Below are 23,364 nucleotides of genomic sequence, written 5' to 3'. Positions count from 1 at the left end.
GAATTCAACCAGTAAAGAACAAACTGAACCACCTATGCTAAATATGCTCAAGGAAATAAGAGTATATTGGTAATGTTAAGTAGAAATTAGCAGTTACAAAGTGGTGTCTAGTGTAAACAGTAATTCAGTAGATTAGATCAGCCAATGGTTAATGAGCTGGGAGATACTGCAGCAAAGAGCTTTTGCAGAAGGCCTCAGAAATAATGAAGATGTGACTCAAAAGGAGGGAAGTAGAGATTTCAGCAAGATACCAGGAATCCCTAAAGGTGGGGGGAAGTTCCACAAACAAAGGCGAGGAACTATTTGGGGGTGGGTGGGAGTGACTCAATTTTGTATATGTGGGAAAACAAACAAAAAACTTCAACTTAAGAGGTCAATTGGTGCCCCAGACAGGAAAAATATAGAAATATCCATACTAATCACATTGTAGTGAAATTTAAGAATAATAAAGATAATAAAACCTTGAGAGTTTCTATAAAAAGGTAATACACTCAATAAATTAAAATTCTCGTCTTTCATTTTTAGCCATTTACCAGATTTACCCTCCTGCCTTATGCACTGAAATACTGGACAAAATAGATGAAATCATGCTTTCAGACATTGGACAACAGGCACAGGACAGTGATCCTTGAGAGAGAGAAACAAGGTGACCCCTACAATTGCCCTAGTTTATGACCTGGAGAGACTTTCCTGGCCACATTGTGGGGAGGGGGAACCCAAACAGAGCTAGGTGGTCTCCCTGAGTTGAGACAGAGCTGAGAATTTAGGAAGTCCAAGGAGGATGGAAATCAGTGCAGAGCACTGAACAGGAGGGAGCTGTGAAGAGCTTCAGAAGTGTGCTTGGGTAACTGAGGCCATGGAAATAACCACCAGAAAGGGACAGGAGGAAGTTTCTGGAGCTCACACAAGGATAGGAGTATTTCACTTTTCCAACAGTCAGAGTGAATGAATCTCATAATACAGGAGGCCTTGGGTCGAATGCTCAGAAGGATGTTGTTTGGGGTCAAATTAGCTCCAGACTAAAGGCCATTCTGACCCTAACAGAAACCTTAAAGCCTAAACAGGATCAAACTGTTTCCAAATAACTTAAGTGCACACCAGTACAAAGCTCAAAAATATTTAAAGACATACAAAAAATTCTAGCTCCTTAACAGTATAAAATCATGATGTCTGGCTTTCAGTGGGAAATTACCAGGCATGCAAAGAAGCAGAAAAATACAACCCACAAGGAGGAGAAAAATTATAGGGCTGGCTGGTTAGCTCAGTTGGTTAGAGAGTGGTGCTGCTAACACCAAGGTCCAGGGTTCAATCTCTGTACTGGCCAGCCACCCCTCCCCCGCAAAAAAAAATTAATAGAGACCCAGAAATGACAGAGATTATAGAATTAGTAGATAAAGACATTTAAAAAGCGATTATAAATATACTCCATATGTTCAAGAACAAAGGAGAATGGACAGGAGCAACAAATGCAGAAGGACAGCGTTCCCAGCTGAGGGTGCTGGGGGCTCGAGTCTGGGGCAGCAGAGGCTCGGCTTGGGCCTGGCGCGCCGCGATGGGGCGGACCGGTCAGGGAAGAGGTCATTGTGGGGGTGTCTCCAGGACCAGGCTCAACGAAGAGGTGTGGCCCCGCCTCGGGGGCGTGGTCTTCTGTGGTGGGGCGTGGCTAGTGGGTGGAGACTCGGGATTGGCTCTGGGGTGTGGTTAAGGAATGGGTGTGGCTATGCCCTAGGGGCGTGGCCGCTGCGTAGCGGGTGAAGCGTTTAAAGTGTGGAGCGTGAGGGTCACCCGTGGTTCACTCGGGAGAGTGCGGTGCTGATAACACCAAGCCAAGGGTTAAGATCCCCTTACCGGATAAATAAGGTGATAAATAAGGTGGCCGCTCCGATCCCCGACGCTGACACCCGGTGAGGCCTTCAGAGCCTCCGCCAAGGTTTCAGTCGCCCTTTGCTGGGGGAGGGGAAGGGACCCAGAGAAAGGGAGAGGGACGGAGGGGCAGAAAGAATAGCGACAGGGTAGAGGGATGGGGACGTAGATAAGAACAGAGGACAAAATGAAGGGGAGGTGGCTAGTTGGGCCCTGAGGGTCAGAAGATGGAGAGGGAGGGGTGGGGGACGTGGGGTGGGCCTGGTGACCCCCACTTGGAATCCCCGGAGTGGGGGAGGACCTGCTGCGGGACAGGGACAGTTTCTTCTCGGCCCCTGTGGACTTCGGTGCCTCCCCAGTCACTGCCACCGCACAGATGACCAGGGGCCCTGGCTGGGGAACAGCGTTCTTTCTAGCCCGCACCAGGAAGTCTAACTTGTCCCTCTTTACCAGGAGCCAAAGCTGGAGGAGACAGAGAGCCGTGGGTGGACTTGAACCCGCCGCACCTCTATGGCTGTCCTCCAGGCTCATGAGGGGGCTGCGGCTGCGGTACAGCCCAGAAGCCGGGGAGGAGGACCTGCGGCTCCGTGGGAGGTGTCACAGGCTACGGGCCACCTGCGACAGGCCCCTCGAGAGCTCCCACCAGGCGGGGGTACCCGGGGTTTCCTTCACCCACTCCCAAGACCTGCTTCTTGTCCCTTCCCGAGCCCATCGACTGCTGTAGGGAGTGGACGTGTACCCTCACCAGATCCCACCCCAGCACCACTTAAAAATAAAGTGCATTCTTGTAGCTGGTGGTGCTGTTTCCTTTCCGGATCAGCCCCTAGTACTTGGCCGACCAGGCCTTCCTAGATTCCTCCCAGCTCCAGGCCTGCCCCGGACAATTGGAAGCACCAGCACTGGCCGAGTTCTTTGGGGCCCAGCGTTCCCATTCAGGCACTGTCCCTGTCTTCTGACTAAGCTCTGTCCCCCAAACCCCAACTCTGACATCTCCAGCCCCATCTGTGCACTCGGCCCCTAACTCTGCCCTCTACAGCCTGTGGCAGGTCCACTTGCTGGTCCCCAACCTTCCTGATGGTGTGGGACTCGGCTTTTACCCAGGCCCACACAAAATTTCAGAAGAATATGGGAATTGGACACAGCAAGAATTTCTAGTCCTGCTCACCCCACCCAAGAATTTCTCACACCGGAGCCACTTAGCACCAGCCTTCTTTAATAGCACAGACACTGCTGCAGTCCTTGCTACTTTCAGCCTCAATGATTTAAAAAAATACTAGCTCTGGTGATTTCTTGAAAAGTTAAACACACGCCTGCCTTACCACCCAGCCATTCCATGCCTAGGTACTTACCCATGAGGAATGAAAGCAGACATCCCCACAGACTTGTACCCAAATGCTCACAGCAGCCTTCTTTGCAATCACCAGGATTTAGAAACAACCCAAATATCTAACAGGCGAGTGGATAAACAAATTGTGATGTAGCAGTAAAAAAGGAAGAATTACTGACACATGCAACAACATGAATGGATCTCAAAAGCCTTATTGTGAGCAACAACAATAAAAACTACATATAATTCCATTTTTTATGAAATCCTAGAAAAGGCAAAACAAATCTATAGCAACAGCAGATCAGAGGTCGCCTGGGGACGCGAGTGAGGGAGGGTGAGATTACCGAGGGGCACAAAGAAGCTTTGGGAGTGAAGGATTTGTTCATTTTCTTGACTGTAGTGATAGTCTCACACGTGTATGTATGCGTGCCAAAACCTACTGAAGCTGTACACTTAAATGTAGTTTATTATATGTCTGTCACCTCAATAAAGCTGTTTAAACCATACCAGCTCTGCACTCTGAACCCCACCCAGCAGGACCCCTGTGATCCTCTGGCCTTTTGTCTGTTCCTTCACTCTGTCTCTGTGGCAACCTGAGACAAGTTCTCTGTACTCTGTGGGGAAGGACAGGTGGGTGATGGCACCTGTATTAAGCCACCTGCCAGGATAAAGAAGTACCCCGTGAAAGGTGCACTGTCAAACCCACGACTACCCCCTGCAGCCCCATCAGGGCAGAGCTGGTTTACAGCCGCTCTCCACAAAGAGACCTCAGGACTTGATTAGAAAGAAATCACAACCCCTGGGGAGGCTGAACGTCCCCCCCCCCACACACCACCACCCACATACACACCCACACACATGCAGCATGTGTTCCTGTGGCTTTTGGGGAATGTGCAGATCCCAGACTTTCCTCGTAGGTCACACACTGACGGTTTCCATTTTAACTGAAACATCCTAGCCAATAATTTCCAGAAACAGCGTTTGATGGTTTTAGCCATGAACTCAGGACAGGCTGTTTCCTGTGTACAAGCATGTGTGTGCACTGAAATGATTACTTTTCCATAATCCATTTTACAAGCTCCTGAGGGCAGGGACAGGTCATGTGGTCATGTGTCCTGCTGTGTTGCACAATGCTTAGCAGAGAGCATGGCAGGTACTCAGTTCTCAAAGGCTTGTCCTTATCACCAAGGACTGGTGTGTAGGTAGCTGCATCCTTCATGTGCTGTGTGGACTGATGCCCTCCTTGATGCTCCAGCACCGGGTTTCCACTTCAATATTCCATATTCAATATTGCCTCAAACGGTCATCATGTGGGACTGTTTAAAAATTCTAGGGTCCAATTGTCCAAATGCTGAAAATCAAAACTAACACACTCACATAGATGGGTAAGTTGGCAGTGAATGAAAATAAATGGGTCACTCATAAAGAGAACATTGATCTCTATTGAGAGGTAAACACTATTTGTTAAAAAAAGTTTTGAGGTTAAGGTAATGATACACTGTCCTCTGGCTGTTCTGTTCTGGGGTCCAGTTGGACCCCAGGCCATTGGGGTGTGTGTGAGTCCTATGGCAGCAGGGTGGCATGTGTGTACCCAGCTATGTCTCTAGCCAGTGAGGGTCCTGGCCATTTTCTGGATAGGCCCCTGTGTGAACCAAGCGAGAGCAGCTGGCCCAGGGTGACATCTGCATTGAGTGGGGTAGGTGGCAGAGCAAAGTGGATGTGGGGGCATCAAGAAAAGGGATGGGGACTGAGCTGGAGGCCAGAGAGGGCAGCATTGTGCAGACAGCAGAGCTGGCAAGAGATGGAGAGGCATGACTAGTGATGATAAACTGGGCTCAGGTGCACGTGGGTGCAGGTGCTGGTGGTGGAGCAGGGCCTGGGGTGATCATGTATAACAGAGACATCAGGCAGCAAGAAGTGCAACCCAAATGGTGCAGGGAGGGAGAGGGGATGCAGGAGACGTGACAGCCACCTTGTCCCTTGGCTTCAAGCCACAGCATGACTCAGGTTGCACTTTAGTTGCCTCTGTGACACCAGACTGATACAATAATCCAATCAAATGGCAACTACTTCTCCCAACAGCTGAACGCTCATACAGTGTCAGCAGGACCTGGCACTGGGACCCTCTACAACCTTGGTGTGTACCTAAACCCCCAAACACAAGCAGGGCCAGCTGCTGCTCCAGTCTCTGCTCATGCTATTGCTCTGTCCTCATCTCAGTCCATTAGGAATGGGAAAAAGTGAGACATCATTACAGAGCCTATAGGAAGATGTTATGAACACTCTATGCCAATGAACTTGAAAATTTGGATAAAGTGGGCACTTTTCTAGAAAACACAACTTACGGAAACTGAGACAGGAAATTGAATCTGTAATTTAAAATCTCCACACCATGAAATCTACAGGCTCAGATGACCTCATTAGTAAATTCTTTTAAACATTTTAGGAAAATATTAGTGGCAGTCTTACATAAAAACTCCAGAGAATAGAAAATTTGTATTAGGAAGCCAGAATAGCCTTGTTGCTAAGACGTGAAAAGTAAATTTTAAGAAAGGAAAATTTTCAGTCCACTATCTTCATAAACATAGGTGCAAAAATCCTGAACAAGATATTAGCAGAATGAATCCACCATCATAAGGCAGGTACTTGTGGGAGTTGTGAATTAATTAAGAAGAAAAGCTCAGCCACAAGGAGCTGACTACACAGCCTTCCTGGTGAGCCAACACAGAGTAGGATCCAGCACTTGAAGAAATTAATGAACTTTCACATGTTGTAGTACTTTGGTGCTGGGTCAGTTGAGTTAAACATCATCACGTTTTGTTCAGGGGAAGAGTGTATTCAGATGAAACATTTTTACAAGGGGCAAGGAAGAAATCAAGACGTCAGATTCTTCTAGTCTGGTTTTGATCTGCTGCACGACTCTGACAAATGCATCTGAGGTTTCATTTGAGGTACAGGTGCCACCCCTGACACTCACTCCAGAATGGAGCCTGCTTGGGGGAAAGAATCCACAAGCCACTTCCCACAGAGTCCAGGCCACTGGGCCTCCCTCCTGGGGGGGGTGGGGGGGGGAAACAAGCCACTAGTGTCAATTCTAATTTTTGACATGGATTTGTTATGCCATCTGACTGGATAACAGGTTTTATCCTTTATGGTTGGGAAGAAACCTGCCTGGGCTCTTATTGCAAGAGAAAGAATGAAAGTTTGTGAGAGTAACACACACACACACACACACACACACACTGTGTGCTCTCTGAAGAGAAAAGGAAGCAGGTCTGGGGCTTGGTCAGGAGCAGGGAAGCTGCTCTCTGGGGTAGACGTGGTACCCAAGGCTGGTGAAGCCAGGGGAGCCCTGGGGCATTGGTGTGATGGTAAATGTCAGCAACAGACTGTCTGAAGGAACAAATAGCCCTGACTGGCAGCATCTGCCAGTTCCTACAGTTCCACCGTACCCATTGAAAGCTACCAGTGTGACGCGAACTGACTCACAAAATCCTTGAAAAGTGAAGCATCAGCTCTCATGAGGAAGGACGAGCCAGATCCAGCTCATCTTGGACTTGCCATATTCACAGATGATGCCATCTTCTGTCTCCTCACACCCTCTGGGAGCGACACCATCCAGGCAATTCCGCAGAGACATGGACAGGCAGGAAACGGCACCACATCCATGGCTGCTGGGTTGAGGAATTCTTCTGGTGAGAAAACACGAGAAGGCCTGAAGTTTACAGTTCTTTAGAAGGCAGAGAAAGGATAAAATTATAACCCCCTAAATCATCCGTCTTTAGAGTCTCACTTAGAGTACATTAAAAATGAGCTGTGTTTGGGTCGGCCCCATGGCTCACTCGGGAGAGTGCGGCGCTGGTAGTGCCAAGGCCGCGGGTTCGGATCCTATATAGGGATGGCTGGTGCGCTCACTGGCTGAGCGCGGTGCAGACCACACCGTGCCAACAGTTGCGATCCCCTTACTGGTCATTAAAAAAAAAAAGAAAAATGAGCTGTGTTTGAATGTCCCCCCAAGCTCATGCTGGAGTTTAATTCCCAAGGTGATTGGATTGTGAGGACTATGCCTTCATGAATGGATTAATCCACTCACGAATTAATGGGTTAATGGATGATTGGGTTATCATGGAATGACACTAGCAGCTTTATAAGGAGAGGACGCTGCACGTTAGCATGCTCTCACTCAGTCCTGTCGCCGTGTGATACTCTGCACCTCCATGGTGAGAGTTCCCATCAAGAAGAAGGCTCTCACCAGATGTGCCCCTCAACCTTGGACTTCCCAGCCTCTAAAGCTGTAGCAAATAAATTTTGTTTCTTTCTAAATTACCCAGTTTCAGGTATCCTATTATCAGCTACAGAAAACGAACTAACACGTCCAACCAGTAATTACAAGAAACCATGATGCAGGTTACCATGGTCCAGGCTTCCTGGTCAAGAGAAATGAGCACAGCTGGTCCGGTCTCTTGAAGCTTGTCATAAAGATTTGAAGAGATGGTCCCCCGAGGATCTGGCTCTTGCCTTGAGTCAGTCAGCTGGAATGGGGACAACGCTTTGATCTTCAGTCCCACAGGATGGCAGGTTTCCTCCTGCCCAAGGATATTTCTGCCAGGACTCTCTTTGGGGATGCTATGGTCACCTTAAAGGAACAGGCCTCGTCAACTCCCTTCCTCTCCTTTGAAAAGACAATCCCCTCCCTTGAGTCCATTGAGGCACAAGATTAATGACTTTTAAAAGGTCGTTGGCATTCAGTTCTTCAACCAAGGTGTGGCCTTCACACACACGCCCCCCACCCCCGGGAATGCTGCTACTGTATCTGCTGTACGTCACTTTCCATTTGCTATATTTGGGGTACATAGCGCCCAGTGGTCTGAGAAGGAAGCGCCGAGGATTCCATTATTTTATTTCCAAAAATGGCTTTCCCACATTTTGCCATTGAGAAATAAATCAGGCTCTGGAAAAATCTTAGGTCGTGGACTCCTCTCCCCAACTCCTCATGTTTCCAGAAAGGGATTTTCACTCCTTTCAAGAAGCATGGAATATCTTCCCAGTCTTTTAGCCTTTTGCTCAGCGGGAATCACCATACTGGTGAGTTTGGGGCAGGCACCCAGTGAGCTGGGCATACCCTGACCCCTGCCCAGTCCCTCTGGGACAGCCTGTCCTCAGGTCCCTCTGCTTTTCCCAACAGAAGACTCTTGATTTTTCTAATTTCACCTGTAACTGGCATGTGCCAAATATAGGGAAGCCTACGTGGCCCCTAGTCTAGCTACTTCCTCCAATTCAGTGTTGTTCATAATAAAACTGATACTTTGACTTCTGTGTGTCTGACCCTTGCGTCTGTCTCTCAGTGTTACAAAGTTAGGAAGAGAAGAAGGGTGGTGTCAACTGTCTCCACACCCCCTCAGTTTGCACTGTTGTCCACACCTGCCTGCAGATGGGAGCACATGTACCAGGGTCAGCATCTGTGGAGTCTACCCATATTTATGAAGCAAATATATTTCACAGGGCCTCCAGAGCCCTGCAGTTTCACGTTTAGCCTCCCCAAAGTACATATAGAGGTGTTGACCTTGCAGAAGACAGGAAACTTTCCCCAGGCTAGTCTCTGTTGTAAGATAAAGAATTGTAACACAGCGAGGTTGCTGGCTCAAGGACAGACAAGTTACTGATTAATATGTAAACATGCTGGGAAATTGCTGTAGGGAGAGAGAATGTTTGCTAAGATCAAGCTTTTGTTGGTGGATCGACTTAACCTCTTGCAAATTGCGTTATGGAGTGTCACTTTACTCGTTTGACTGATGTTATCCAGTCTATATTGTTAAACTATAACCCCACCTATGTTCTTGTCCTGTAACTTCCTGGTCTGGAAAATAAAACCAGGGCGAGAACTCCAGTTCTTAATTAATTTCCCAAGGAAGGAACGCCTCGCTCTTGAGAGTTCTGGGAGATTAACCCCTTCAGGGTCTCTCACTGCTTGGAAGAGATGGGCTTTGAGTAATCCTTTGTGGCTCCATCACCCAGGGGAAAAGGGGTGACAAATCCATGGGAGGCAAGGCAACAATCACCCTGCTCTTCACACTTCGTCTCAATAGAAATGGTGCCCAAGCTGTAACTGCCACCCAGAAGCTGCAGAGTGCAACATCCGACCTTGCCCCCGACCTACTGAGGAGGCTGGAACAAACGGGGGGATTCGACACACCTATTTACCCGCATTCCATCTCAAAACACACAAGGAGGAATTTTTTTAAAATTTTAAACCTTTTTTTAAAGGTTTAACCCCACAAAGATAAAGGTAACATGAAAATAGTTGACTGCAAAAGAGAGATCGTTCACACAATGTTAGAAGGAGAAACGTGGATGTACTAACGGCAATGTCCGAGCAGAGCCGCATGGAAGCCTAAGCTCTTGCAAAGGTAAATGCTCACCAGGAGGGGACTCGAGGAGGAAAAGGCTCGGGGATTGGAGGAACCAGGTATTCTAGTTGGGGAAAAGCTGAAAACAGGAGGCGTATTAAAAGCCCGAGTGAAGAGCAGTGAGACATCAGACCCCTTCAATACTGCAGACCAGGTGGCCACACACTCCAGCCTAAGACCAGAAAGAAAAGAAACGGCTCTGAACTTGGAGGTGTGGGCACAGCTGAAGCCACACACTCAACAGTGAGTCCACGACAGCCCCTCCCACTGCTCAGCTCCCCAGAGTGTCCTCACTCATCGCCCCAGGCAGAGAATGGAGGATTCCTGGGTGCAGAAAGGACCCACCCAAGGGAAAAGTCCTCCAGCTGCAGTGGGTCCCCACCCGGTCCCACAGGACAAATGCGGGGCAGCCCTGCCCTCTAGTGGCAGCATACAAAACTGCATGGTCATCGCCTGTTGATTCCTTCCAGATACATCCCTGAACTGTGATTGGACCCAGGGGCAAAGTGCTCTTGTGAGCTTGCAATCTCATAGAGAGGACAGCCGAGAATGTAATCAAAAACAATCACTGCTGCGAAGGGAACGAGGGGCTGAGGGAGGTAATAACAGAAAGACCACCTGAAAGCGGGGGACAGGGCGGTCTTTATAAGATATTTGATAGGAGATGTGAAGGACAGCCTCTTGGCTCCAGGGACTGGATTCACTTGTCTGGGCTTTGTCCCTGGTGCTCTTCGGCTGTGGATCTAGGCTTTCAGCTGAGATCCTCATTCCAGGCTCCGAGAACCCGGCTGTGGGCTCCGAGCCCTCCCTGTGGTGTCAGGGATTTCTGGCTGCTGCCCTGTGGCCTGTATTCTGCCTGTCCTCTGGGCTCAGGGGTTTGTGTTAGGGTCCTGAACTCTGGATTCTTTAGTTCTGAACCGTAAGGTTAGGGCCAGACACTGGAGTCAGGTTCTCTCTGGGGCTGAGAAGACCCAGGTGGGCAGGCATGGGGATAAGGTGAAGGCTTGGGGACCAAACCATGGCAGATACTGGGAACAGCTACCGCAGCATCTGCTTGGCAGCGATCCTGGGTGCAGGCTGCTCACTGCAGCAGCTGGTCCATCCTCATGGCAACCTCCCGTCAACATCCAGACCTACATCTGCAAATTCTGTGGTGAGCGAAGAGTGAGGGGTCTCTGAAGCCACACAGGGAAGACCCACAAGGGTTCTTCCTCCTCAGGACCTGCCCCTGGGATCTCTGGACCTGAGAAAAGAAGGAGCTGAGATAAAGGTCTTGCGGAAAGGAAGAGATGCTTACACACACACACACATGCACGCACACATGCACGCACACACGCACGCACACACACACGCACGCGCGCGCGCACACACACGCACGCACACACACACGCACGCGCGCACACACGCACGCACACACGCGCACACACACACACGCACACACGCACGCACACACGCACACGCACACGCACACTGATGCCGTTGACCAGCCCCAAACCAGGCAGAAGTGGAGCCAGAGATTTTCAGAGACAGGACCTATGTCAAGAAGAAGCCTGTGCCACCCCAGGTCAGGCTGCCTTGGAGAGAAGTCCAGAGCTCCTGGGATGGATGGACTGGGCTAGGGGCTGAGCGGGGTGACTGGCGCCCCCTACTCTACCCAGATAGGACTCTTGGAAGCCTGAAGAAAGGCTGGGAGCCCGAGGATGCTGGAGCATTCACAGTTCAAAAGAAAAGCAGAGACTGACCGTCCTCTCCTGGGCACACAGACCCTCTGAAGTTGTCTTTGTCAGTTCAGGCTGCTATTTTAAAACTTCCGTAGACTGGGTGGCTTAAAAACAACAGGCATTTATTTCTCACAGTTCTGGAGGCTGGAAGTCTGAGATCAGGGTGCCAGCAGGGTCAGGTTCTGGTGAGGACCGTCTTCTGGGCTGCAGACAGCTGACTTCTCGTTGTGTCCTCACAGGGCAGAAAGAGGGCGAGAGAGCTCTCTGGGCACTAATCTCATGAATTAGAGCTTAACCCTCATGACCTAATCACCTCCCAAAGGCCCCACCTCCTACTACCATCGCATTGGAGGCTAGAATTTCAACATATGAATTTTGGGGCAGGTGGGACACATTCAGTCCATGGTAAGAGCAGCAGAGTAAGATCATTGGGGAATGCGTGTGAGAAAAATGGGGGCAATAGAGCAGCCACAGACACCTGGCTCCAGTCCTGGTCCAGGAGGTCTCTGCTGAAAAGTGACCGCCCCCCTCCCCCATCCGGGTCTCCATTTTCCCATCTGTAAAATGGAAACAGAAATAGTACCTCCCACAGGAGGGGGAGTCCCCTCTTTGTGGGATGCTATGTTTGGTTCAGGAGTGTGGAACCTGGATTTGTGAGGAAAGGGGACCCTTCCAGGCCCCTAATTTCCTGAACCAACTTTGGAGATCTCCTGAAGACACCTGCAAGAGTCCCCTCTAGGGGAACAGGGCAGAAGTCTGCCCTCTGGTGGCAAATTGCAGGGCTGCATTTCCCCAGGAGCTCTCCACCCTGATTGATTTCTGCCTTCAGGCACTGGGGCGGAGGGTGGGGGGAATGCATCTTTAACTCAGTGGAATGTCTGATCCAAGGGGCTCTACCACACAAACATGAAATTTAAGACTCCAATTTGTAGGGACAAGTACCAAATTTTCTTCAAGAAAGTTTGACCAGGTTGCATTCCCATCAACGGTGTGTAAGAAAACCCATTTCTTCTCACCTTTGCTAGCCCTGGATGTTAGAAACTTAAAAAAAGGGGGGGGGGGGAAGACCCAATATGCCAAAAAAAGCATATTGCATTTACTTTATTTATTTATTTATTTATTTATTTATTTATTGAATCAAAACTAAATTTGAGGGGAAGAATCACTTCCAGAATAGTGGAATAAGGACCTCCAAAAATCTCCTCCATTAAAGCAATGAAAATATTACAAAAGTGGTCAAAATAAACTTCTTTAGAACTTTAGAAATTAACCAAAGGCTTGCAAAAGTTTGGGGAGAGTTTAAGAAAAATAGCTGAAGGCTGGCTGGTTAGCTCGGTTGGTTAGAGTGTGGTGCTGATAGCACTAAGGTCCAGGGTTCGCTCACTGTACTTGCCAGCTGCCCCCACCTCCAAAAACATAGCTGAATATCTATAAGAACAGTGAGCTTTGTGTCATTTTAGCTTGTCCTATTCCCATTCCTTTCTTTTCCACCTCTGTGATAGCCTTAAAAACCAACAGCCTCCAACCACAGTTGTGAAAACCAGCAGCCCAGCAGCCACTCAAGGAGAACAAGTGGGTTTGAAGCTCCCCCAAAGTCCCATCCCCAGAGGATTTCAATACTTGGCCTGTATAGCAACTCTCTGGAAAAGCCCCGTTCCCAGAGCTTCTCTTTAATTGCCCTTAGAGCTCAGTCAGTAGGTGTAGTGAATTGAGTGATGTCCCCCAAAACTCCTTGAAGCTTGAGATGTGTCCCCCAAGTTTTATGAATTAGAAAATTGGTCCCCACTGTAACTGTTAAGAAGGTGAGAAATCCTATTATGGTAATTGAAAGGTGGAGCTTTGAAGAGGTGATTGGATTGCGGGACCCTGCCGTAGTGAATGGATTAAAATGGTGGTCAGGCACATGGTTCTGAGGGCTTTAAAAGAAGACAGAGGAGAGTCTGTCATTCTCTCTTTGCTCTCTCTGCTTCCACCATCTTGCAATGTGAGAACCCTGGGTCACTGTCACCACCACCAAATGGACTTTGGACTTCCCAGCCTCAGAAACTATAAGCAATAAATTTCATTCTCTTTATAAATCAACCAGTTCAGTGTACTTTGTGATAAGCAACAAAAACAGACTAATACAGTAAGTAAAGCCCTCTCCCCAAGGTATTTTTCAAAAAGATCAGCAGCAACTGAATAACATTGCAGTTGCCTGCGGTGACAATACCAGTTGAGACAAACAAGAGGCTGGCCAAAAAAACTTAAAAGAAAAATGTGGGGAATGAGGAATCCATAAGGGGCTTTGAAAAGCTCTGACATATTCCTGGGGGTCTAGAAACCATGCACATGCCAAGGAAATACCTTAGACAGCTCTAATCTCTCCCATCTGGATGACCTTGATACTCTGAGCAGGCAGGAAGTGAAGGCTGAGGCAGATTTATCAACCACTGGAGTGTTGAAGTTATGCCCCAACACACGAGGGGCCTACTGACAAAAACTGGAAGACTTATTGCCTTAAGACATTTAAGGAAAGCTCTTTCCAGTCATTGGCTGAACACTAAGATAACTGAATAGAGGCAAGAACAAAGAGCAACAACAAACTTTGAGGATGCAGGAGGAAATCTGATTACCAGAATTACCATAGTATATTATTTAAAATGTCCAGTTTTGTGCAAAAAAAAAAAAAAAAAGTGATACATGCAAAGAAACAGAAAAGCATGGCCCGCACCTAGAAAATAAAAAGCCAGTCAACAGATACTGACTATGAGGAATCCCAGGGTTGGACTTCTTTGACAAAGACTTTAAGTAATCTATTATAAATATGTTCAAGTAACTTAAGAAAATATTGTCTAAAGATTTAAAGAAAAGTATGAGAAAAATGGTTCACCAGATAGAGACTATCTCAATGAAGATAGAAACTATTGAAAAGACCAAGTAGAAATTTAGAGTTAAAACTTCACTAGAGGGGAAAAACAGCAGATTTGAGCTAGCAGAAGAATGAATCATTAAACTTGAAGATAGTTCCATTGAGATCAGGTAGTCAAAAGAAAAACACAGAGCTTCAGAGATCTGTATTGTACCACCAAGCATACCAACATACACATAATGGAATTTCCATAAGGAGGGGAGAGAGAGAATGGAATACAAAAAATATTTGAAGAAATAGTGTTCAAAGCTCCACAAATCTGACCCAAAAAATGTTAATCTACAAATCCAACAAGATCAATGTACTCCAAGTAGGATAAACTCAAAAAGATCCACACTTGGAAGCATCGTAGTTCAACTGTGTGAAGCCACAGACAAAATCTTGAAATCAGCAAGAGTAAAAAGAACAATCGTATACAGGGGACACTTGATACGGTTATCAGCTGACTTCTCATCATAAACCTTGAGACCGGAAGCAGTGGAATGACGTATTCAAAGTGAGGAAAGAAAAAGACTGTCAATCAAGAATTCTATACCCAGTAAAATTATCCTTCAAAAAAGGGAGAAATAAAGACATTCCCAGACAAACAAAATTGATAGAATTCATCCCTTGAAGACCTGTTCTATGAGAAATACTAAAAGAAGTCTTTCAGACTGAAGTGAAAGAACACTAGACAGTAATTTGAATCTGCATGAAAAAGCAAAGAACACCTATAAAGGTAACTACCTAAGTAAATATTTTTTTTAAATAGTAAAAGTGTATTTTTGTTTGTAACACCTTTATTTTCTTAACTGATTATAAAAAGGCAACCATACCCCAAAACAATTATAAAAGTTGTGTTGATGGAATTATAATTTGTATGAAAATATTAGCACAAAGAAGAGGGTAGAGAATGTAGCCATATTGGAGCAGTGTTTTTGTATACTATTTGCAAGAAAGTGAGCCGAGATGCCGGGTGCCGTTCAAGCTTTATTAAAGAAGGAAATCTGCCGGGCTGTGCTCAGAGTGGCAGGCAGCCCAGGGCTGCCCTGAAAATGGGGGACAGCACCAGGCGTGGGGGTGGTAGAGTTTATATAGTGCACCAAGGGCTGGCTGGTACCATCAAGGAGGATTATTATGTTAATGTGGATCAGGGTGGAGAACTGCGTCCTTGCGGAAGCAAAAGGGGTTTCTGTTTAAGTCAGGAGGCTTCTTGTAAAGGGTGAGGGGAGGCGAGGAGAGGAGGTGGGCAGTGCCATTTTGTACCTGGGCTTGTCTAAAGTGGCCCTGGTTATGTTGCAGATCTATTATTATCTAAATTAGGCTGATATTACTCCAAGCCAGATTGTTTTAAATTAAGATGTTAATTGTAATCTTCAAGGAAATCATTTGGAAAATCAACTGCCAAAAAAATGTAGCAAAGGAAACAAGTGAATTAAAATGGTACACTAGAAAACATCTGTTTAGCACAAAAGAGAGGAATGATGGAGGAATAGAGGAACAAAAATAAGATATATTGACAACAAATAGCAAAATTGCAGAAGTCCAGGAGGGCCGGCCTGTGGCTCACTCAGGAGAGTGCAGTGCTGAAAATTGCAGAAGTCCTTCCTTATCAGTAATTACTTTAAATGAAAGTGGATTAAACACTCCAATCAAATGGCAGAGATTGGCAGAATGGATTTTAAATAACATGATCCAACTATATGCCATCTACAAGATACTCACTTTAGATTTAAAGTCAAAAATAGGTTAAAAGCAAAAAAATGGAAAAAAATATACCATGCAAAAGTAATCTTCCAAGTATGACACAGAATCCAGAAGCCATAAGAGAAAATATTGATAAATCTGACTACAATTAATTTTTTAAAATCTGCTTGGCACACTCTTTACAATAACCAAGAGTTGGAACCAGCCCAAATGTCCATCATCAGATGAGTGGATATGGAAAATGTGGTACATCTACACAATGGAATACTACTCAGCTATAAAAACGAATGAAATACTGCCATTTGCAACAACATGGATGGACCTTGAGAGAATTATATTAAGTGAAACAAGTCAGGCACAGAAAGAGAAATACCACATGTTCTCACTTATTGGTGGGAGCTAAAAATTAATATATAAATTCACACACACACACACACACACACACAAAACCTGGGGGGGGGGGGAGAAGATATAACAACCACAATTACTTGAAGTTGATACGACAAGCAAACAGAAAGGACATTGTTGGGTGGGAGGGGGGAGAGGGAGGAGGGAGGGAGGTTTTGGTGATGGGGAGCAATAATCAGCCAAAATGTATATCGACAAAATAAAATTAAAAATAAATAAATAAATAAATAAATAAATAAAATCTGCTTGGCAAAGTCCACTATAAACAAAATCAAAAGACAAATGGCAAACTAGGAAAAAGACAACTCCTATGACAAAGTTTAATTCACTTAATATGTATATTAAAAACTACTTATAATCAATAAGAAAAAGAGCTAAAAACAAATAGAAAAACATGAACAAAGAATATGATTAAATGGTGCAAAATATACAAATGGATTTTAAAAATATGAAAGAAAGCTTAACTTTATTCATAAGAGAAATGCACGTTAAAATGACACCGTCCTTCAGCAGGGAACTTACTAAATTATGGCATCTATCTAAAATGGGATATGATGCAACCATGATTTTTAAAAGGGTGCTTTCCAATGTGCAGAAGCAGAGCAGTATAGTCACAGACTGCACAGCAGAGTAATTAAAAAGCTCTGGAGCCAGATATCTAGGTCCAAATCCTGCTCCCAGTAGCTGCGTGAGCATGAGAAAGTTAATCGACATCTTTATAGTACCTGTGCCATAGGGTTATTGTGAATATTGAATGAATTAACATTTTTGTATCACCATAGAATAGTGCCTGTCAGATAGTGTTTGTTAAAGAAACTAAAAATATACTGATATAGAATGATTTCCAAGAAATATTTCTAAGTGAAAGAGAACATATACATAATTGTTTGGGGACACTGCTAATATTACGTAAATTGAAAGTAGCAAATAACACATACATGTGCATAATATTTTCCTATAGTTGAATACCTGTGTAAAGAGAAATAAGGACCTCATGAAAACTGTTGCCTCTGAGTGAGTTTGGAGGCAGTGTTCTTGGAGCAGACCACACTTTTATAACCTTCGAATTTTGAACCAAGTGTTTTATATTTTTGAAAATAAATAAAATCAACACTTATAGTTAAGAATATGTGACAACATGGAAAATGTGTAAAATTCAATACTAAATGAGAACAACAGGATATAAGACCACATATTCCACATTGGTATAATTTTCTATGCAAATGGGCAATGAGAACACAAAAAGACTGTGCTGCTGGGTTTTGTTGTTTAGCACTTGTGAGTATTTTGCAGTGAAGGAGGAGGAGCAGGAGGAGGAGGTCTGCACCCACTAACTATACAAGTCAATTCTCTTTTTGTGAACAGCTTTATTGATGGATAATTGACAAATTTAAATTGTATATATTTAAGCTGTACGACTTGATGTTTTGATATATATGTATACATACACGTTGTGAAATGATCACCAAAATTAAGTTAATTCACATTATCTATCACCTCACAAAGTTACCATTTTCTTTTTTCTTTGTTTGTGGTGAGAACACTTAAGATTTACCTCTTAGCAAATTTCAAGTATACAATACAGCATTGCTAACGGTAGTCACCATGATCTCCAGAATTTATTCATCTTTCATCAATGAAACTTCGTGCCCTTTGACCATCCTTTTCTCACTCCCACTCTCCCAGCCACTGGCAACCACTATTCTGCTTCTAAGAGTTTGACTGTTTTAGATTCCACATGTAAGTGAGATCCTGCAGTTTTTGTTATCTGTGTCTAGCTTATTTCACTCAGCAAAGGTTCATCCATGTTGCTGATTTTCTTATTTTGGGCAGGATTTTCTTATTTTTTAAGGCTGAATAATATCCCGTCATGCATGCATGCACACACATGTGTATATATGGATATACACACACACAACATTTTATTTATTCATTCATCCATCAATAGACATTTAGCTTTTGGCTACTGTGAATAATGATGCAATGAACATGGGAGTGCAGATATCTCTTTGAGATCCTGATTCCAGTTTCTTTGGATATAAACCCAGAAGTGGGATGGCTGGATCATACGATAGTTCTATCTTTAATTTTTTGAGTAACCTCCATACTGCTTTCCATAATGGCTATACCAATTTACATTCCTACCAATAGTGTACAGGGTTCCCGCTTCTCCACATCCTTGCCAAGACTTACCTTTTGTCTTTTGATAATAGCCGTTCTAACAGGTGTGAGGTGATAGCTCATTGTGGTTTTGATTTGCATTTCCCTGGAATGTACATTTTAATGTACATGTTGGCCATTTGCATGACTTCTTTGGAAAAATGTTTATTTAGGTTCTTTGCCCTTTCTCTTTTCTTTTTTCTTTTTCTTTTTTTTTTTTTTTTTTTGGCACTAGCCAGTATGAGGATCCAAACCCTTGATGTTGGTCTTATAACACTGCACTCTAACCTACTGAGCTAACCAACCAGTCCCTCTTTGCCCATTTTTTAATCAGATTTTTTTTTTTTTGCTATTGAGTTGTATGAGTTTCTTATACATTATGTATATTAAACCCTTATCTGATATATGGTTTGCAAATATTTTCTTCCATTCCATAGGTTGGATGAAAACACTTTAATTGTTTCCTTTGCAGATTTTTAGTTTGATGGACTCTCCCTTGTCTATTTTAGCTTTTGTTGCCTCTGCTTTTGGCCAGTGTCAAGAAGCTTTTCCCCTATGTTTTCACCTAGTAGTTTTATGATTTTAGGTCTTACGTTTAAGTCTTTGTCCATTTTGAGGTGACTTTTGTATATGATATGAGATAAGGGTCCAATTTTATTCTTTTACATGTGGACATCCAATTTTCCCAACACCATTTACTAAAGAGACTACCCTTTCCCCGTTGCATATTCTTGGCAGCTTTGTCAAAGACCAGTTGATCTTAAATGGGTAGATTTATTTCTGAGCTCTCAATTCTGTTCCATTGGTCGATGTCTCTGTTTTTGTGCCAGTACTGTACTGTTTTGATTACTGCAGCTGTGTAATACAGGGAACTTCAAAAAGTTCATGGAAAGGTAGAATTAGATAATACAAATCTGTATTAGTCAGGGTTCTCCAGAGAGACAGAATCAATAGGATATATTATAATTATAGGAGAGGGATTATTAGGGGGATTAGCTCACGTGACTATGAAGAAAAGTTCCACAATAGGCTGTCTATAAACTGGATGCTGGTAGCATGGCTCAGTCCAAGTCCGAAGGCCTCAAAACCAGGGAAGCTGATGGTGTAAGTTCTGGAAACCAAAAGCTGAAGAGTCTTGAGCTCTGATGTCCACGGACAGGAGAGAAGAGTGTATCTCAGCTGCACGGATGGAGAGAGAGAGAGCTTCACCTCTTTCCTCTGTCTTTTGTTCTCTCGGGACCCCCAGTGGATTGGATGGTTCCCACCCACATTGAGGGTGGGTCTTTCCCACCCAGTCCAGTCAGACTCTCATACTAATCTCTGCTGGAAACACCCTCACGGACACATCTACAAAGATAGCTTTCCCAGGTTTCTCAGCATTCCTCCATCTAACCAAGATGACACCTAGAATTAACCTTCACAAAATCTTTCAATGAACTTTTTGAAGTCCCCTCATATATTTTGAAATCAGGAAGTGTGATGCCTCTAGGTTTATTCTTCTTGCTCAAGATTGCTTTGTCTGTTCTGAGTTTTTTGTGGTTTCATACGAATTTCAGGATTGTTTTTTCTATTTCTGCAAAATATATAGATGTTAGAGATATAAGAGAAAAAGCTTCCTGTTTCACCCATTAATTATGATGTTAACTGTGGGCTTTTCATACATGATTTTTATTATGTTGAGGTAAATTCCCTTTGTACCTATTTTGTTAAGTTTTTTAAAAAATTAAGAATGAATATTGAATTTTGTCAAATGCTTTTTCTGCATCCATTGAGATGATATGTGGTTTCTATCTCTAGTTCTGTTAATGCAGTGTTTCACATTGATTGATTTGCATATGCTGAACCATCCTTGCATCGCAGGTATAAATACCACTTTGTCATGGTGTATGATCCTTGTAATGTGCTGTTGAATTTGGTTTGCTAGTATTTTATTGAGGATTTTTGCATCTATGTTCATCAGGGATATTGGCCAGTAATTTTTTTTCTTGGGGTGTCATTGTCTAACTTTAGTATCAAGGTGATGCTGGCCTCATTAAAAGAGTTTGAAAGTGTTCCTTCTTCTATTTATTGGAAGAGTTTAAGAAAGATTGGTATTGACTCTTCTTTTAATATTTAGTAGAATTGATTCGTGAAGCCATCTGGTCCTGGGCTTTTCTTCATTGGGAGGTTTTTAATTATTGATACAAAGTTCTTATTTCTTATTGGCCTATTCAGGTTTCCTATTACTTCTTGATTCAGTCTTGGTAGATTGTATGTTTCTAGCAATTTATCCAGTTCTTCTAGGTTATCCAATTTGTTGGCATATAATTTTCCATAAGCCCTTTATGATCCTTTTTATTTCTGAGGCATCTATTGTAATGTTTCCTCTTTCATTTCTGCTTTTACTTATTTGAGTCTTCTTTTTTCTTAGCTTAGCTAAAGATTTGTCAATTTCGTTTGTCTTTTCAAAAAAAACACAGCTCTTAGTTTTGTTGATTTTTTCCTGTTATTTCTGCACTCATTCCCTTCTTTATCAATATCTTCCACATCCTCTTCTTCATTATTATAATCTTCTTGTCCTTCTTTCCCTTATTCATCATCCATATCAGGAACAAAGTATTATTGTAATGGATTTGGGCAAATATCGTCTTTGATGACCTCTCCTAACTTGTCTGCACCTGCATCAGAGTAGTCAGTAAACCAAGTAAGGGAGCTCTCTGGTTTCTTATGCTGCCTCTTCCTGCTGGCTTTACTCTGCCTTTGACTTGAATGTTTTATCAAATCCTTTCCAGATTTCCATTTGATTTCAGTGGCCTTTGAAGATGAATCACAACCTTCATTCAGATGAAATTCTTTGGAAAGAAATTTATTTTTGAAGAAAGGATTTTTTCATCAGAATAAAAATCTATTCTGTAATCTGATTTAATGTCATAAAATTCTGTCACTTGACTCTGGTCAAACAATGCAGCACCTGGTTGTCCTCCCCAAGCTGTGCAGACACCTGCAGATGGTTGACAAAAGCTGTTCCTCAAAAATTTGGCATTTTGGCAATCAATTCTGACGTCTTCTGAAAAAATGGTCGGATTTGTTATATTTCTGTTCTACTTTGAAAATCTCCTCAGTGCCTTGTTTAAGTCCATTCATTTCACTTTGCATTTCATCAAGATGTTCAACTGCTTCTTTCTGTTCTTTTTCTGATGACTCATCAGCTTGTTGTGGTGGGACTTGAGTTCCTTTTTACTGACTTTGGTGTGACACGTGCTGCTCAATGTTGGAGATGGGTTGTGGGGAGAAGGAAAGAAGGGAAGGCCCAGGGGACGGGCCAGGCAGCTTCCCCTCATGCCACACATGCTCACTGGGTCTGACTGTCTCGTCTGTGCTGTCCTTGCAACCTGACAATTAAGGAGGGGCTGGGACAGAATACTGGGAACCCACCCAGGCTTCTGCTTCTGCAGGGGAGGTGGTGGTGGGCAGCAGTGGCAGGGCTCCCACAGTCATACTCAGTGCTCCAGCTCACTGCTTGCTCCTCCCCTCTTCTTTTTAAATGTACGTATTTATCACTATAAATGTCCTTCTTTATATTGCTTTGACTGTACCCCAGAAGTGTTGGTATGTTGTGTTTTTGTTTTCATTTGTCCAAAGATATGTGTTTAAATTCAGTTTTGATTTCCTCATTGACCCAATGGTTGTTAAAGAGTGTGTTGTTTAGTTTCCACACATTTGTAAATATTCCCATTTTCTTACCATTACTGATTTCTGGTTTCATTCTGTTTGGGTTGGAAAAGATAATTGGTATAATTTCAATCTTCTTAAATTTTTTAAGACTTGTTTTGTGACCTAACATGTAATCTATCCTGAAGAATGTTCCACGTGTGCTTGAGAAGCACGTTCTGCTGTTGGGTGAAAAGTTCTGCATGTGTCTGTTAGGTCCATTTGTTTAGTGTTGTTAAAGTCAGCTGTTTTTTCATTGCTATTTCTGTACGGATGTTCTATCTGTTATTGACAGTGGGGTCTTGAAGTCTACGGCTATCATTGTATTGCTGTCAATTTCTCCTTCAGATCTTTCAATATTTGCTTTATATATTTAGGTGCTCTGATGTTGGATGCATATATGCTTACAATTCATCTTCCTGTTGAATTGACCCTTTTGTCATTATATATAATGATCTTCTTTGTCTCTAATGACGGTGTCTTATTTAAAGTCTATTTTATCTGATACAAGTATTAGCCACCCATTCTGTCTTTTGATTACCATTAACATGGAATATCTTTTTCTATCCCTTCACTTTCAGCCTGTGTGTTCTTAAATTTAAAATGAATGTCTTGTAGATAGCTGATCACTCAATTTTTTTTCCTATTCATTCAGTCACTGTATGGTTTTTTTTAATTGGGGAGTTTAACCCATTTACATTTAAAGTAGTTATTGATAGATGAGGACTTACTATTGTCATTTTGTAATTGTTTTTACCTGTTTTGCAGTTGTTTTGTTCCTCTCTTCCTCTATTACTGTCTTCCTTTGCTTTTTGATTATTTTTGTAGTGATTTGATTTTATTCTTTTCCCTTTATCTTTTGTGTATCTATTACAGGTTTTGTCTTTGTGGTTACCATGAGGCTTACATAACATAGTTACAACCATCTATTTTAAGTTGATAACAACTTAACTTCAATTGCATACAAAAACTCTACAATTTTACTCCTACCTCCACACTTTACATTCTTGAAATCAGAGTTTACTTCTTTTATGTAACATATCCATTAACAAATTTTTGTGGTTATAGTTATGCTTAATGTTTTTGCCTTTTAACTTTTATATGAGGGTTTAAAGTAATTTGCATACAATCATTACAGCATTACATTCTGTATTTGTTCATATATTTACACTTACTGGTGAGATTTATACT

At 43.5% G+C, this 23,364-nt stretch overlaps 1 pseudogene; it reads right to left on the bottom strand.

The window, feature by feature from the left end:
* Positions 1 to 1,578: 1,578 nt before the first annotated feature.
* Positions 1,579 to 21,812, bottom strand: LOC134372473 (protein SET-like; annotated as a pseudogene).
* Between the last annotated feature and the right edge of the window lie 1,552 nt (positions 21,813 to 23,364).

The sequence above is a fragment of the Cynocephalus volans genome, chromosome 3, assembly GCF_027409185.1.
Source record: "Cynocephalus volans isolate mCynVol1 chromosome 3, mCynVol1.pri, whole genome shotgun sequence".
Lineage (NCBI taxonomy): Eukaryota > Metazoa > Chordata > Mammalia > Dermoptera > Cynocephalidae > Cynocephalus > Cynocephalus volans.
Note: the sequence above shows the minus strand (reverse complement) of the source record. Positions and strands in the feature narration are given on the sequence as shown.